This window comes from Dromaius novaehollandiae, chromosome 1 (genome assembly GCF_036370855.1).
Source record: "Dromaius novaehollandiae isolate bDroNov1 chromosome 1, bDroNov1.hap1, whole genome shotgun sequence".
Taxonomy (NCBI): Eukaryota; Metazoa; Chordata; class Aves; order Casuariiformes; family Dromaiidae; genus Dromaius; species Dromaius novaehollandiae.
The window spans coordinates 106,049,086-106,064,714 of NC_088098.1; positions in this window are offsets into that span (position 1 = coordinate 106,049,086).

Consider the following 15,629-nt stretch of genomic DNA (forward strand, 5'->3'; position numbering starts at 1 on the left):
TCCTTATGAACAGACTTTAATTTTTGTATATGCTTCACTTCTGTTTAGTTCACTAAACAGAAATACATGCCTTAAAGACTTTTTTTCTTTTAACAACTTCACTGGATTCAGTTGCTTATTAGCATAGTTCAAAGTGACAGTAAAAGTTGAACAACTTAGCATCCATACTTAGCAAATTCATAATGGAAATCAACAATCCAAACACATAGACTGAGCATTAAACATAAGCTAAAACTAGGAACTTAAGATAACAGCTCTTACTAGAACTGATTTCTTCTTCCCTTTCCCTTCCTGGTGAAGTGATACTGTCTTATGAATATAGTCCTGATATAGTATGTTGCTCATTTTAATACAGGCTTTTATCTTAAAAAACCCTAGTTCATTCAATGTCTATAAAAATCACTCTTCAGTCTTCTGTATTTGATCTTTCTGTGTTTGTTGAGTCAGGGTCTAAAAGGGTAGTCTGTAGTCTTTTTTGTTGGTGGTCATTTCTTATTTCCAAATGTGAAATTAGTGCTATAACAACTGAAGATACCTTTAAGCTAAAACATCATTCAGCATCATTGTAAGTTTTCCCTACAGAAGAAACATATGGCCCTCTACAAAGTCAAAGAAGTGTGAAGGAAAACTATTACAGACATTTCCAGTTTTTGTTGACCCTTCTTTATCAAATATGAATTTATTTAAATGTTGCAGGATCACAGAACAGTTGAGGTTGGAAGGGACCTCTGGAAATCATCTAGTCTAACCCTTCTGCTCAAGCGGGGTCACCTACAGCAGGTTGCCCAGCACCCTGTCCAGATGGCTTTTGAGTATCTCAAAGGATGGAGAGTCCACAACCTCTAGGCAACCTGTTCCAGTGCTCAGTCACCCTCACAAGAAAAAAGGTGTTTTTTTGTTTTTTTTGTTTTTTTTTTTTAATATATGTTCAGATGGAACTTCCTGTGTTTCTGTTTGTGCCTGTTGCCTCTTGTCCTATTGCTGGAAACCACTGAAAAGAGTCTGGCTGCCTCCTCTTTACACCCTCTCTTCAGAGGCTTATATGCATTGGTAAGATCCCCTCTCAGTCTTCCCTGCTCTCAGCCTTTCCTCATATGAGAGATGCTCCAGGCCACTCATCATCTTAGTAGCACTTTGCTGGACTGGCTCCAGTAGCTCCATGTTTCTCTTATACTGAGAAGCCCAGAACTGGACACAGTACTCCAGATGCAGCCTCACCAGGGCTGACTAGAGGGGCAGGATCACTTCCCTTTTCCTGCTGGCTGTGCTCTTCCTAACGCAGGCCAGAATACCATTCGCCGTTTTGACCACAAGAGCACCTTGCTGTCTCATGGTCAATCTGTTGTCCACCAGGACTCCCAGGTCAGTCTCTGCAGAGCTGCTTTCCAGCAGGTCAATCCCCAACCTTTACTGGTACATGGGGTTATTCTTCCCCGAGTACAGGACTCAGTGAGGTTCCCTCTGCCCATCTCTGCAGCCTGTCTGAGTCCCTCTGAATGGCAGCACAGCCCTCTGGGGTATCGGGTACTCCTGCCAGTTTTGTATCATCAGCAAACTTGCTGAGAGTGCACTCTGTCCCTTCATCCAGATCACTGATGAACAAGTAGAACAGGATTTGCCTCAGTATTGACCCCTGGGGGACACTGCTAGCTATAGGCTTCCAACTGAACTTTATGCTGCTGATCACAACCCTCTGAGGTTGTCCTTTTGTTGTCCTTGTTGTCCTTGACATCCCTTGCCAGAATAAACCGCAGATGGACCTTGGCCTTCCTAGTTCTGTCCCTGCATCCTCAAACGGTGTTCCTGTATTACTCCCAGGTTACCTGTTCCTGCTTCCATCTTCTGTATACTTTGTTCTTCTGTTTGAGTTTTGCCAGGAGCTCCTCGTTCATCTGTGCAGGTCTCCTGCCTCCTTTGCTTGACTTCTTGCTCATTGGGATGAACTGTTCTTTAGCTTAGATGAGGTCATCATTGAATAGCAATGACCTTTCTTGGATACCTCTTCCTTCTAGGGTCCTGTCCCATGGGATTCTTCCAAGCATGTCCCTGAAGAGGCTAAAGTCTTTCTCCTGAAATCCAGGGTTGTGATCCTGTTTTTCATCTTGTTCCTGTCTCAGGATTCTGAACTCCACCATCTCATGGTCACTGCAGCCAAGGTTGCCCCCAGCCTTCACATCTCCAACCAGCCCTTCTTCATTTGTAAGTATGAGGTCCAGCAGAGCATTTCTTCTCACTGTCTCCTCTATCACCTGTGTCAGAAAGTTGTCATCAGTGCTCTCCAGGAACCTCCTGGATTGCTTACGCCTTGCTCCATTGTCCCTCTAGCAGATATCGGGGTGGTTGAAGTCCCTCATTGGGACCAGGCCCTGCAAATGTAAGCCTACTTCCAGCTGTCTATAGAAGTCCTTACCTGCTTCCTGGTCAGATGGCCTGTAGCAAACACCCACAACGGTATGACCTGTGCTAGTCTGCCCCTTAGTCTTTACCCACAAGCTCTCAGGCAGCCCCTAGGCTGTTTACCCCTAGGCTGTTTACCCCTAGGCAGAGCTACATGTGTTCCAGCTGCCCTTTTGCACAAAGGGCAGCTCCTCCTCCTCACCTTCCTGGCCTATCCTTCCTAAAGAGCCTGCATCTGTCCATTGCAGTCACTTATGTGTCAATTATATGCATAGAGTAAAGCAAAAGAATGTTACTGCTGTTGATACTTAAGGGGGCAGCAATTTCCTCCTGCTCTTCAATACTGAGGATCTCCAGCTCTTCAGCTAGACAACTGCCTTGTCTCGTCCTTCTACTGATGGCCAGTTCCTTAGCACCTGAGCCCCTTCTGCAGTGCTCCCTGCTTTTTTTCCCCCCCTTCACTGCAAAAGCACAGCAACTGGCTATTCAAGATTTATCTTGAATAAGCTCCATTGCATGCTCCTGCTCAACCATCTTGTTCCTTGGAGTTTTACCAAGTTATCAGGCTTCTTCCTGTTAAGGAATTTTAACAAGATGTTCCACATATTTTTCTCTCACATTTGCTTCAGTAGTAAAAACTGAAAAATCCGTTATCCTTTCTGAAATTAACCGGAAAGCCAGAAATTGAAAACAATAAAAAGACAGGGTAGAAACCCAAATGAGTTCACAAAAAACATACAAATGCTTTCCTTTAATATATCTCCAACTATTCAGAATAAAAGATATGTACCCTACACGTAGTCGGAAGATAAAGCATATATACGAAGAGGTCACTGTAAAAGTGGATTGGAGTGCATTCTAGGAATCAATAGTTTAAGATAAAAATGCAAGGTGAAACATACAAAAATATTTTTCAAAACCTGGGACTACATGGAAATAAGAAACAGTCTGCTCAGTTTGTTCTTAAATCATCCTTAGTATCATGAGGCCTGCTATCTTGTATAGATATGCTGATTATTGTGGTCAAATTTTTCCTAGTACCTACAACAAATTTTATTTCTACTGTGTCTAGCATAGGAATGTACATTAAGCTTTCTAAGTAAATATATAAATGCTGCATTACTTTATAGGAGTACCAATTGTTAACTGTGTTTAGATATAACTTTATTTGTCTCTGAAATACAGAATATATAGAATTTTACAGAAAGAAGGCTGATAATAAAACCAGGGATGATAACTAGGGATGAAACTTATTAGCAGCGTCTCATGCTTTCAAAGTGTTCAGGTGGTCTAATAGCTTATTTTTCATTTTCAGAACATTTTTATGAACTAGGATTTTACTTCCAGGAATGCTAGCATCTTTCTTTAATGGGACTGCCCACTAAGTTTTGTAGATGGGGCACTGCCTAAGCTGTAGGTGCCTGGCTCTGAGTGAAATATAGAACCATCTGTGACATATGCATACTCTATACTGTTCATACATAGTCCACAGATGAATAAGGAGCTTGAAAGTGGAATGCAGACAACCACCACAGTTAGCAGAGGTGCACTTATCTGTGTTCTGGAGAACTGCTGAGCATGTAACAGGAGTATCTTGCCCTTCTCTGGGCTAAGATAGCTGATTTAGGACTTTAGGAATATGCCTTTATGTACTTGAAATGAAAAGCCTAAATCTTTTTTGAAGACTAATGATTTTAAACTATTATGAGCAAGGATTGCCTGTGTATGTGCACATGCATGCCTGTTTTTTGGTCCCCTCCCCGCCCCCCCTCCCCCTTACTAACAGCTGAGAGGTGTGGGAATATTTTCAGGCTGAGGGGAAAGCTGAATTAACACACCATTCTTCCTTGCAGTATTTACTAACTATGAAATAAATATATAACTTAATGCCATCATCAGTCTAAAAAATAGAAAAAATATGACTATTTTGTAACTTATCCAGGGCTGGTAATGATTAGAAGGTTCTTAGCAAGGTTAGTGAATTCAGTCTTTCCAGAGAAAAAAGACAACTCTTTCTCTTTGGAATTTTTTTCCAGCTTGGGATGTGAGACAGACACTAGGCTATATTTGTGTGGCTAAATGCATCTGCTCCAGGATTTAATCCTTGGCTCTTGGGCAAATGGGTTTCTCAGCACTATCCAGGGTTAGCTTCTGTCTATATTAATACTAAATTAGCACCTGATTCTGGGTCTCCTCTAGGCCTCAGGTGATACCTGGTCAGCCTAGAACATTTCTATTGTGAGTAAGTTTTTTGTCTTTGTTAATATTAGGCACTGTGAACTAAAAATAATGTGAGGACAGTGTACAGCCCACCAGTGTGATCTAGCAAAGTGGGGTTGCACATCTGCAGCATACTGAAGACAGTATATATTGCTTTCTCACTTGCAGCGTAATATGATTCATATGGGAATGTCTGAGGCTGCAAAACCTGCTGGGAGAATACTGGAGGACCATGTAGGGCAGAGCAAGTCAATCTGGTGGATTGTATATATCAAGTTCATGGAGCGGTCACTTGATCATGTTATTCTGAGAACCTCATCTCAAATATTACTAAAATGATGACTAATGTTCATTCATTCTGAGTGATCAGGGAACCAGAACCAAGGAGTGCAGTGAGGATCTTAATTATCTGACAGTGCAGATATGCCTATACAGTGCTGAGAGACTCCTAGCTGTGAGCAGGAACAGATTTCTAGGCACTTGGAGAATATCAAATTTCAGAGTACAACACAAATGTAGGGACCTTTCTAGATAGACACCTAAATGAGGATTTTGATTTCTTTATTACAACTTGATTTTTGGCCTAAATTCTACTAAAACTCTGGTTTTAGGTATTGAAAGTTAGACCTACATTTAGGTAGACCTAAACTGAAGCCTTCAGTCCATGAACTGAAAAATTTTTAAAAAATGAGCAAAAAATCTGAAGGATATCTATCTTAATGTTATCTAAATAGCTTTAAAAATATTTGAAGTCTATAAATACAAGTCACTCAGCTCAATAATTTGGTATCATGATATAATAAACTCAGTGTTTTTCAGTGAGACACCAAAATTCAATGTATACTCCAGATCAGAAACCTATAATTTTTGGTATGGTACAGCACTCGAAGGAATTTCTCTTTTTCTAATATTGAGGTACAGCTCAAAGGCATCTTCAAGTGAAACCTTCTTTCTTGGATGGCTGCTGTGCTGGTAAAAGGAGTTGGAATGTGCTAATTGAGGAAAGTCAGAAATTACAACTACAGGTAGAAAAGGTGGAAACAACTGGTAACAAAGGTTACGGAGTGCTGACAACTTGGATGATGGAGATGCTTAGGGCTGGAGATATGGAAGGGCATAGGTGAAGAAGAGAATTTTCTTTTTCTGTCTTTATTTCTGTAGAATTTATAAGAAGTAAGGGAATGCTTATTATGTTCACTTCTTGTTTTCCTTGGAACTTCTCAGAAGCCTGCAAAAGCAGTGTAGTCTTGACTTTTGGGGAAGACCTGTTTGCTTTTCTTGCTCTGATAGACTTCTGTATGACAGCATTTATGAAGTGTATTATACAAACTACAGCTTATGCAATGCCCGTTATTTATGATGGAGAAACTCAACTATATAGTCCCCCTTTTGGAAAGCACATTAACTTGTCATATTCATCCAGAACTTGCTGACTCTGACTATTAACTGCTTTAATGCTACAATGGCACAATAGTCTTTCAAATACACACATTAGAACTAAGTTTATTATATTAGCAAAAATGATAATTTCCCAATAGAGCTGAGAAGTAATTCACTGGAACAGTTTCTCCCTAGCCTTGGGAATAATTTTAAAACTTTTTTAAATGAATGTGTGTGTTCATAAAAACATTTGTCACATCATTCTGAATATACTTCAGCTTCTGAGTTGCTGTGAGTGATTCTTGATCCAATCCTTGTAACTTGCTTTGAGCAACTTACTGTCAATCAGCATATAGCACCTGTCTCCTGACTGGCTACACTATCTTCTAAAATGAGGTCTTCCATGAGAATATGGACAACTTGCCATTTGAAATGCATGCCCCTTAAACTTCCTTTTTGCAATATTCAGTACAATCTTTGTTTTGTAGAATGTCAGTGACTTTAAATTTTATTTGCTAGAATGTTGATGAACACATTAATATACATATATACATATATCAGTATAGCAACACTTCTCATGGTTAGTGACTTGAGCTAACAGGAAGGAAAAATCTGACAAACCCAGGTCAGTATATTTCTGATTTATCTTGCAAAATCCATTTTTTTTGCTGTTTTTTCCTGTGGCTTTAGTCTTTGGATTGAACTGGAAGCATTCAGGCAAGTTAACAGCCCATATAACTTGAAGGACAGGCCATTACTAAGAAATGCTATTCCAAGTCCCTTCTGTAGTAGCCACAGAAGGTTCTAAAAATTCAGTCACAGCTTTCTAAATAACTTTGTCAATTATTTATCTGTCTAGTACAGGCAGTCCTACTGAAGCTCAGTAAAACTGAAAATGGCATAGATGCACCCTCAGTGCTAGAAGAGTAGACAGGTTAGCTTTTCCTGAAAAAGGAGGAAATAACTCTCATACCCCTGCCCCTTATATTATGAACAAACAAAACTTCTTTAGCTCACACTCTAGATGAGTGGGAGAGAATTTAAAATCTGAAGAGTCAAGTTTCCTTGACTTATTTCCCTTCTTGATGTATATGACCTTCAGTATCAGTCAAGGAGACACAAGTTGCTCATTTCTACTATAGAAGAAAGAAATAGGAGAAATCACTAGACTTTTTGGTTGAAGCTGAGCAGATAGTAATGCTTGAGGCAATAAAGTTTTCTGAAACAGAATGATGAGAGTTAGCTGCTACATACAGATGGGCCATGTGTCCGCTTGTGCCAGATCCTGAACTTTTATTGTGATCCTAATGGAGTCAACTGAATGTTATCCAAGCACTGGCTTTGGTCCTTTGTGAATGCCTCTTGCTAACTGTTAGTTGTGCAATATCTGGCACGTTTCTACTACTTTCAGCTTGCTCTGGTTACAAAGAGGTAGCCTCAAAGACATTTGGTTGAAAAGAGTTCTTACTTTAAAAAAAGAAAAAGAGGGGAGAGGCAGAGGGGACTAAACAGATGGCTCTTGGCCAGCAGATCAATAGAGAGCATTTCTCTAAAGAAGAATGTGGGTTTTCTGGTATGGATGATGTAGGAGTTTTCTAATACTCTTTTTGAAATGCATTTTTCTTTATTGCTCACATGATGCATAGATTACAGCTAAGTGATTTCAGCTTAGCATGCGTTGGAGGATGGGTTGGTGTTGTGTAAGTGTTGTGAATTTCTGATAAGTATTTACAAGTCACACTCTGCTTTATGATTTGGTATCCCAGGGTAGTTCATGCAAACAATGTGTAAAATCAGAGATTTCATGTCCTAGGTGACACAGAATTACTCCTGAACTTGAAGAGTTATTACTAATCACAACAAGGTTTTTTTTGTTTGTTTGTTTCCTGGAAAATTTCCCTGCGTTATGTATTTGTTTCCAGAAAGCAGATTAGTAAGCTGCCTGCTAAGTACCTTCTGACAGAATGAGAGTGAAGCTTCCAGTAAAAGTGTTGATTTTCTTTCATTGCCATGTTTGCAAGTATGCATGTAGTAAATGAACTGAATGTGCTTTTAAGGAATCAAGAATAAGCATTTATGAATTTTCCCTAGTGTAATTTTGTTTCTTTGTTCAATAGTCTTGCCTTCTTCCTTCATACAACTTTTATAACAGAACATTTTCTATGAATGACAAAGCAAATGCTTTCGCTCATCCCCTCTAATCACATCAATTTCAAGACATGGGTTAATCAGGCTACAAAAAAGTTCTGGGATAAGTTAGTTTAGAAAAAGAGTAGTCAGTCCATTTCTTCAACCATGCTTCAGTCGTAGTCTCTGAAGGATACCATGACTGTTAACACAGTGATTGTTATGGGCTGAATACATCAGTCTCACCTGTGTAGTTGCACAACATGCAATGACCAAAATATACACTACTTTTATATGAAATGTAAGATTCTGTATATGGATTAGAATGCAATTGCATGTGGCAGGAAAGAGTAAAACAAGTTAAGGTTTTTTTGCTAGGATTTTGCAGGAGCATTAAATGCTGCCATTAATGGATAATGTTAAACTTTCTGCTCAGGAGAATGATTAATTTAGGGCCCAACACTTGATTTAATTATCCTAGTGGATTCAGTGATGTACAAAGGCAGGCATAGGAGATGGTCGCCCAAGGTATTGTGGCAGAAAATATGTAGTATTCAGTACATTAAAGTAGCAGAATATGGCCATGACAGCCGTAAAGAACTGAAGCAATAGTGACTTCAGAGTTGCATAAAAATCATGCCCTGCTTGGAACCAGGGCTTTTTGTAGCTAACTACTTTCCAATGCGTTACTGTTTAAGCAAGCCAACAGAGGCATATGAAGCAGTTCTGAAGTACAGTTTCTGAGAAATCAAAAAAACATGATAATCCTGGGAAACTGCTCTTCCTATTGCTTTCACAAATCCATTATTTTGCTTGAATACCAGCCCCTTGAACTGGACCATGTAAAGTGCAAAAATAAAAATGAGACAATTAACTAGTCTGTGTAATACTTATTCTGGTTTGCAAATATATATAAGTGGATCTATAATATATAATCTAGTAATTTTTTGAAAAGAATATGTCATGCATTGACTAAAGGAATTGGTTTTGGGGAGGTAGAAAGTATTTAGACATAGTGGAGCAGGTCAAAATTCTTTCACCTAAGACAAGTCAGAATTTTGATCCAGTGAAAGTAAGTTTTGTGTTCTGAACTGCTTATCTTATGAAACCTATTTTTGGGGAGTGTGGGGGGACTAAATTCATTTGCTCTTCCTCCTTTCCTTTCCTGTGTTTGAAAAAAGAGTATGGAAGGTGAAAGCAATATATTGGGAGAAGTTGGAAGTGGTAGGCTTCTGGAAAAGTCTAGCAGTCTGATTGTAATAGTTGACTAGGAAAAAAGCTTAAGTACTTCAGGTGCCTAACGTGTTATGAAGAAGAAAATACTTTTTCAATCTGAAGAGGTATAGTACAACTCAAACTTTGTTCAAAAGGTACGTTAGGAGGTGGGGGAAGCAGATGGGAGATCTTTCATTTTGGAGGGGAGCTACTTTCTTTCCATTTTCTTTCATTTCATTTTACTTGAAAAGCAGGAAAAATAAGAATTTGTGACATATTTAGCTACCCAGTTAACTCTGAGTTTGTGATACTTCCTGATTGGCCGTTTGTCTACAGAAAAGCCAGGTGGATATAAAGTCTCTGAGTTGGGGCTATTTCTAATATAAATACATATAGTTCCTAAAATGCTGGCACTGTGATCTCAGTAGACTGCTTCAGGGCTAAAACTAGATAGGAAAGAAGAGGTTTTCAAACTGGCTTTTTTTTGTCTTAAGCTTCTCAGGTCAAGCAGTTGCTTATTTGTTTGAGGCATTGACTATTGTTCCCTACCTTCTAGCTCTTTGTTTTTGAGGATACCTCAATTTAATAAAATTAGTGAAGACCACCAAAAGTTACCTGGCTGTGGAATATATACAGAATATATAAGAAAAATAATACATAATGTAAACCTTGTACTATTTGTATTATTTCTTCCTTCTTTTTAGGCAATCGGAAAAGAGAACTTCAGAAATACTCTTCTGTTCATTTCTGTGGCAGAAAATATTCAAGTAGGTAGCTCTTTCTAAATGGCAGTTTAAGTTTTTTTCATTATTTAAGAGCATTGCCAATCATGGTAGATGGAACTGAATTGTTCATGAGATGTTTACTTCATCTTCAATGATGGCATAATCTTTTCAATCTATGTTTTATTTTCTTCAGGATTTTAAGCCTCCATCTTTACCAGTTTAATGTATGTATTCTAACATGCACTTGTGATAATAGAATCAGAGTGTAATGAATTAAGTGAACATATAACCTTTAAGCTTAGAGTGCATTTTATGTTCACTCAAGTCAGGGAAACCTACCATAAGTACATTTTAGACTACTCTCTTTTGGTCTGAGAATTTTTGATGCCTGTAGCAGGAAAAGAGCTGTTCTCGAGAATAGTTCTGAAATTATTTTTCTGTAAACATGTCACTGATTGTTAAATTTCTTTGAAATCTCATAAAACAAGTAGAAGCAAAAAAAAGTCCATACTTGAATCTTAAGACAAATATTCTGTACTATGCTTGAACTAAAATAGTTATTATGCAGAACACATCTTACATTTATAAATAAGTAATATATAAATAATATTGAGTAGAACACATCTTAAATATATAAAACTAAAATTTGGTGCCATATCCAGTGTGTTCAGACATGGTTTTTAAAGTAATTAATAGGAGTATATACATGCCAAGTGATAATGCACAGATGGAGTGTTGGGATCTTTACAAGATCAGTTCCTTTATGTGATGTAATAACCAAGGACTACGAATAACCAAGGGTTCTGAATTCCCAGAGTAATTCTGTCATATTATTTAATATGCAAGACACATGAGCTCATTAGGAGAGCTGAAACTCTATCAAATTACCTTTAGTAAACAACCTCAGAAAGATTCTTCGTCTTGTACTTTGAAGGCACATCAAAACGGAGGGGGGAAGAATGCAAAGGTCTATAAAGCTTTAGTTTTAATTAGTCCAAAGAGCAGCCTTCCTGTTGAAATGTTATTGGCTATCATGGCAATCTTATTAAATAAATTACTTCAAGTTATTTCCCATGATGAGTTTCTGATAAAGCAGCATGTTAAATATTTGTTGCCCACTGCAACTAGTTCCTTTGTGACTAAACTGTAGAGGGAATAAAATAAGTCACATTAACTTCCTGTATTCAGATGGATATGAGACTCTTTATGAAGGTCTTATAGCCCTATGGTTCATAACAGATGTTCCTATTTTTATTAATCTTTAAAATACAAGTTTCTTCTTTTTAATATTACATACATAACTTTAGTGCGTAATGTCACCATATGGTATAATGGCATCATGTGAGCTCTACAAAGCTTTTGCATAGCTATACTTTGGAGTAGCTTGCATGACATGACACACATTGAATTCAGGCAACTTTTGGATGGCTCTAGGTTTCATTTATTTCATTGTTTCATAACTACAAATACAAGTACTTTAGAAGGTTACTCAGAAATGATTGGCATTGCTGTTCTCTTTAACAAATGTCTTTTTAATTGGCTCTGTAACATTTTGGCTAACACAGACATTTAGGATTTTTTTTTTTTACACTGCTTACTTAGAAATGCTCTTCTTACTGAAATTACAAAGTATATTCCTTCTTCATACAGTAGACACTAATATAGAAAGGAGTTTTCTGACCTGAGCTGGTGTATTCACATCATACCTTAAATTGCCTTGAAGACTTACCAAGTTGGACTTGCAGTTAGAATAGCTTTCTTCGGTAGACTTTTTTACTCAGAACAGTATGCAATTGTGTGTGTGTGTGTGGCGGGGGGGGGAGGGGGAACACCCAGTGCTGGTACTTGGGAACTCCTTTTTGATAAAACTTGAGCTTAATGTCTTTTTATAGTACAAAACACCACACCTATTCTCTGGAGAGAGAGGCATTAAAGAAACCTGTGATCTTCTAAAGAATCAAGACCAATCTCAAGTTAGATTCCCCCCAGTAGAACCACTCTAAAACAGTGTTACTTAATTTCCCTATACCTTTCTATCTGTCAGTAAACAAGTGTGTAAAAGTGCCTTGAGAGATGTTTTACCCATGTGAAGTATCACAATCCAAGCAAAGTTTTGTAGCTTAATCGTCCTATTCCATTCAGTCTCCACTAGAGGTTCCAGGGAAGGAAGATGATTGCATCTTGCTCCCTGCTGTCCTTTTGACAGCTTGTGGTACGCTACATGACCTTCCCCTTACTGTGCAAGGCTGAATGATTTTTACAGTGATTTTTCTGCACTAACTCCTTTCTGTAGGAAAGTTTGAGCTATTATTGAGGAATTTCAATCAACAGATTTTTCTTTTCCTCTTTATCTTATTTATTCTTTTCTCCAAAAGCCTATAACTTTGGTGTTACGCTTGATAGGATTGCAATTTGTTTTAATCAAGCAATAAAGTTTTTATACAACTCTTCAAATACCATAACTTGCAATATATGGGATGTAGGTGGGATGCTGAGATAATTATTTGGGTATATATCTTTGATTAGAGGCAGCAGAAATATAGAGGGGGTCATTCTGGGATACTGAATCAGGTCTCCTTTTTCTTTTCTGCACTTGTTTGCCATCCCCACTAAATATAAACAGGCTAAACAATTTAGCTGGTAAAATGATAACAGACCCAAGATTTCTAAGTCCATTTTTCGTACTTCATATTCCTGCTTTTGAGCTTATCCTGTAGGACTGTCTCAGCTAGCATTCTCTGATCTGTACCACTTCTTGCAGCTCAAAGATTGCTGAAAGGTTTCCAGGCGCTTCTGTACTATTTTAAGAGCAGCTTCTTATTGTCCTTATTCATTCATTGAAATAATTTTGTGACACTTCAAACTCTCTCTTTGCTGCTCCTCCTTCCCGTAGCTTCTCTCCAGGTTTAAATCTAATAATGATCCTTTCTTAACTCTTCACCTCTTTATTATTTTAATTTAGTTTTTGTAAAAAGTTCTGAGAGGCATTGGTACAGAGCTAAATAAGTACAAGAAAATACTGAAATATAAATCTGAATTTGTCACTGTATAGTCATGTGTCTAGGCAGATACCTTACTAATTATAACAATAGTATTAGTCTGATAACTTGGCAGAGAGGAGAGATGTGAAATGGGAATGATTAATGCAGGCCCAAGGACAGCTCTGGAAGGTCAGCATGTACAAAGGGGTATGTTACTAAGCAGTAATGATATGGGTTGATAACAGTTCAGGAGGGAAGAGAAGCAGGAACAGCACTGCAGCAGTCAGAGGAAGTTCAAAACTAGCAATGATGTCCGCCAGGGAGTAGAAATATATGGATTATATGGCCAGCTAGTTATGCCAGTTGTGATAGGTATTTTTTGGCTGCTGGACTGTATCTTCAAAACCAGCTAAAAACTAGCTTATTCTCCCTTGTAGGGTGTCATACTTCCACAGAAAACTGAAGGTTTGCTTCCACACAGAACTTATAAATTCAACAGCTCAAACAACTGTGCTCAATTTTTTCATTGGATATGGTCCTGGGCAACCTGCTTTTGCTGATCCTGCCTGAGCAGGAGGTTGGACCAAATGATCTCCAGAGATGCCTTCCAAACCCAACTATTCTGTGACTGTTCTATTGCTGTTGTCTGATCCCATTTCTCCCTGGTGGCCTGCCTTGTTTCGGAACTTGTAGATTCAAATTTCCCTCTTCCTCCATCTGCAGAAGCCACAGTTGTTTTAATTTTTCTCCTCTATTACTCTGCTGTTCTAGAGAAGTCATACTGTTATAGGAGCAAGGTATACGTCTATGAAATAAAACTCTTCTGACCATGTGTCTTGCTACTTGGAAAACTATCAGCCTTGCATCTTGACAACTAAGCTGTCTAGGCTATCAAGTCATTTTAAATGTCAAGAAATCCTTCTGGTTCCATTTTTCAGGGAATTAATGTTGATAGTTGCAGCAATTTAGAGCCTTTGAGTAGCAGCTAGGACACTTGCTCTTTCTCTACATTTATTTAAACATATTTTTATTATTTTAAGGGTCAGAACATTTAGCAAGCTACATAGCCTTCTAATTACCACTTTTCCTCTAGAAGCAATATTTCACTAGCATGTGATAATCCTTCCATTAGGGAAAAAAATGGGATTTCAAATACACAAAGCAAGAGGAATCTTTCAAGTTTAAGTGTAGTGTAAGGATATGAGGTGTTCCTAGATCACCTGCAAGTCTGTGCTTGGCTTCCCTGAAAGGTGCTTGTTTTTTTAGTAAAAAAAGTTGAAATTCATTGTTGAACACAGGACCAAAGAAGTGTGTGTGTGTTTTGTTTAAGATTTGATTGACCATCTTTTGGTGACTTCACATAGCAAAAACTTCAGAATCTAGTGCAGCCAAAGGGAGGGGCATGGTGGGAAACAATCTAGCTAAAATATACAGCTAGTTCTTTTTATCTGTCATCTTCCTTGTTCTGCAACTACATAATCATATTAAGAAATCAATCTTAGAGGACTGAAGATGTCAAGCTTTGTTATATAATGTTTTATATAGCAGGTTTCCATCCAAGATAATACATTAGAAATCTTTATTACAGGAAAGGCTTTTTAATCAAATCCATCACAATGCTAGCACATGGAGGTTTTGTTAGACAACAGAACAAGGGTGAACAGAGGAAAGCAGGGTGAAACCCTCATTCTTTTCAGATTCAGCTCTAAAATGTCTCTTTTCAGCAGATCAAAGCCACACAGTTGGATTAAACCTTTTAACTCCTCCACTCCAATTCTCCTTAAGCCTTACAGATAACAGGTAACTGATGACAAAACAGATACCTTCACTGCACTTTCATACTGAGCCACAGGATTCACTAATTTACCAGTTACCCCAATACTACTGCATTCTTGCAGCAGTAAAGAATTTTGTAGGAGTTCTGCTAAAGTTTGCTAAGCTTGGATTTTGAGTCTTCTAAGACATTGGCAGGTATGTATACAGACTTAACATTAATACACTGATATTTTTCTGATAAACTTGGTATATTTTCTTAAGCTGTAACATATGTTCCAGACATTTAAACAAGGCTTATGGCTCTTGAGAATTCAATACATGGTACTGTGCTGTCAGCTACTTGAGGGAATTCAAGCTGCTGCTCTGCAGTATGCTATAGTATGGAGGAATCCTGATGACCTCTGCCTGTGTAGTGAAATGTTTAGTTTAAGACTCTCCATGGTAAGTATTTCTAAGAACACACACTCCTACACCTATCCATAATATGATTGATTTGTATTTCACAGGATCACAGAACAGTTGAGGTTGGAAGGGACCTCTGGAAATCATCTACTCTAACCCTTCTGCTCAAGCAGGGTCACCTACAGCAGGTTGCCCAGCACCCTGTCCAGATGGCTTTTGAATATCTCGGAGGATGGAGACTCCATAACCTCCCTAGGCAACCTGTTCCAGTGCTCAGTCACCCTCACAAGAAAAGTGTATGTGTGTATATACATACATACATACATATACATATATATATATATATAAAAAATGTTCAGATGGAACTTCCTGTGTTTCTGTTTGTGCCTGTTGCCTCTTGTCCTGT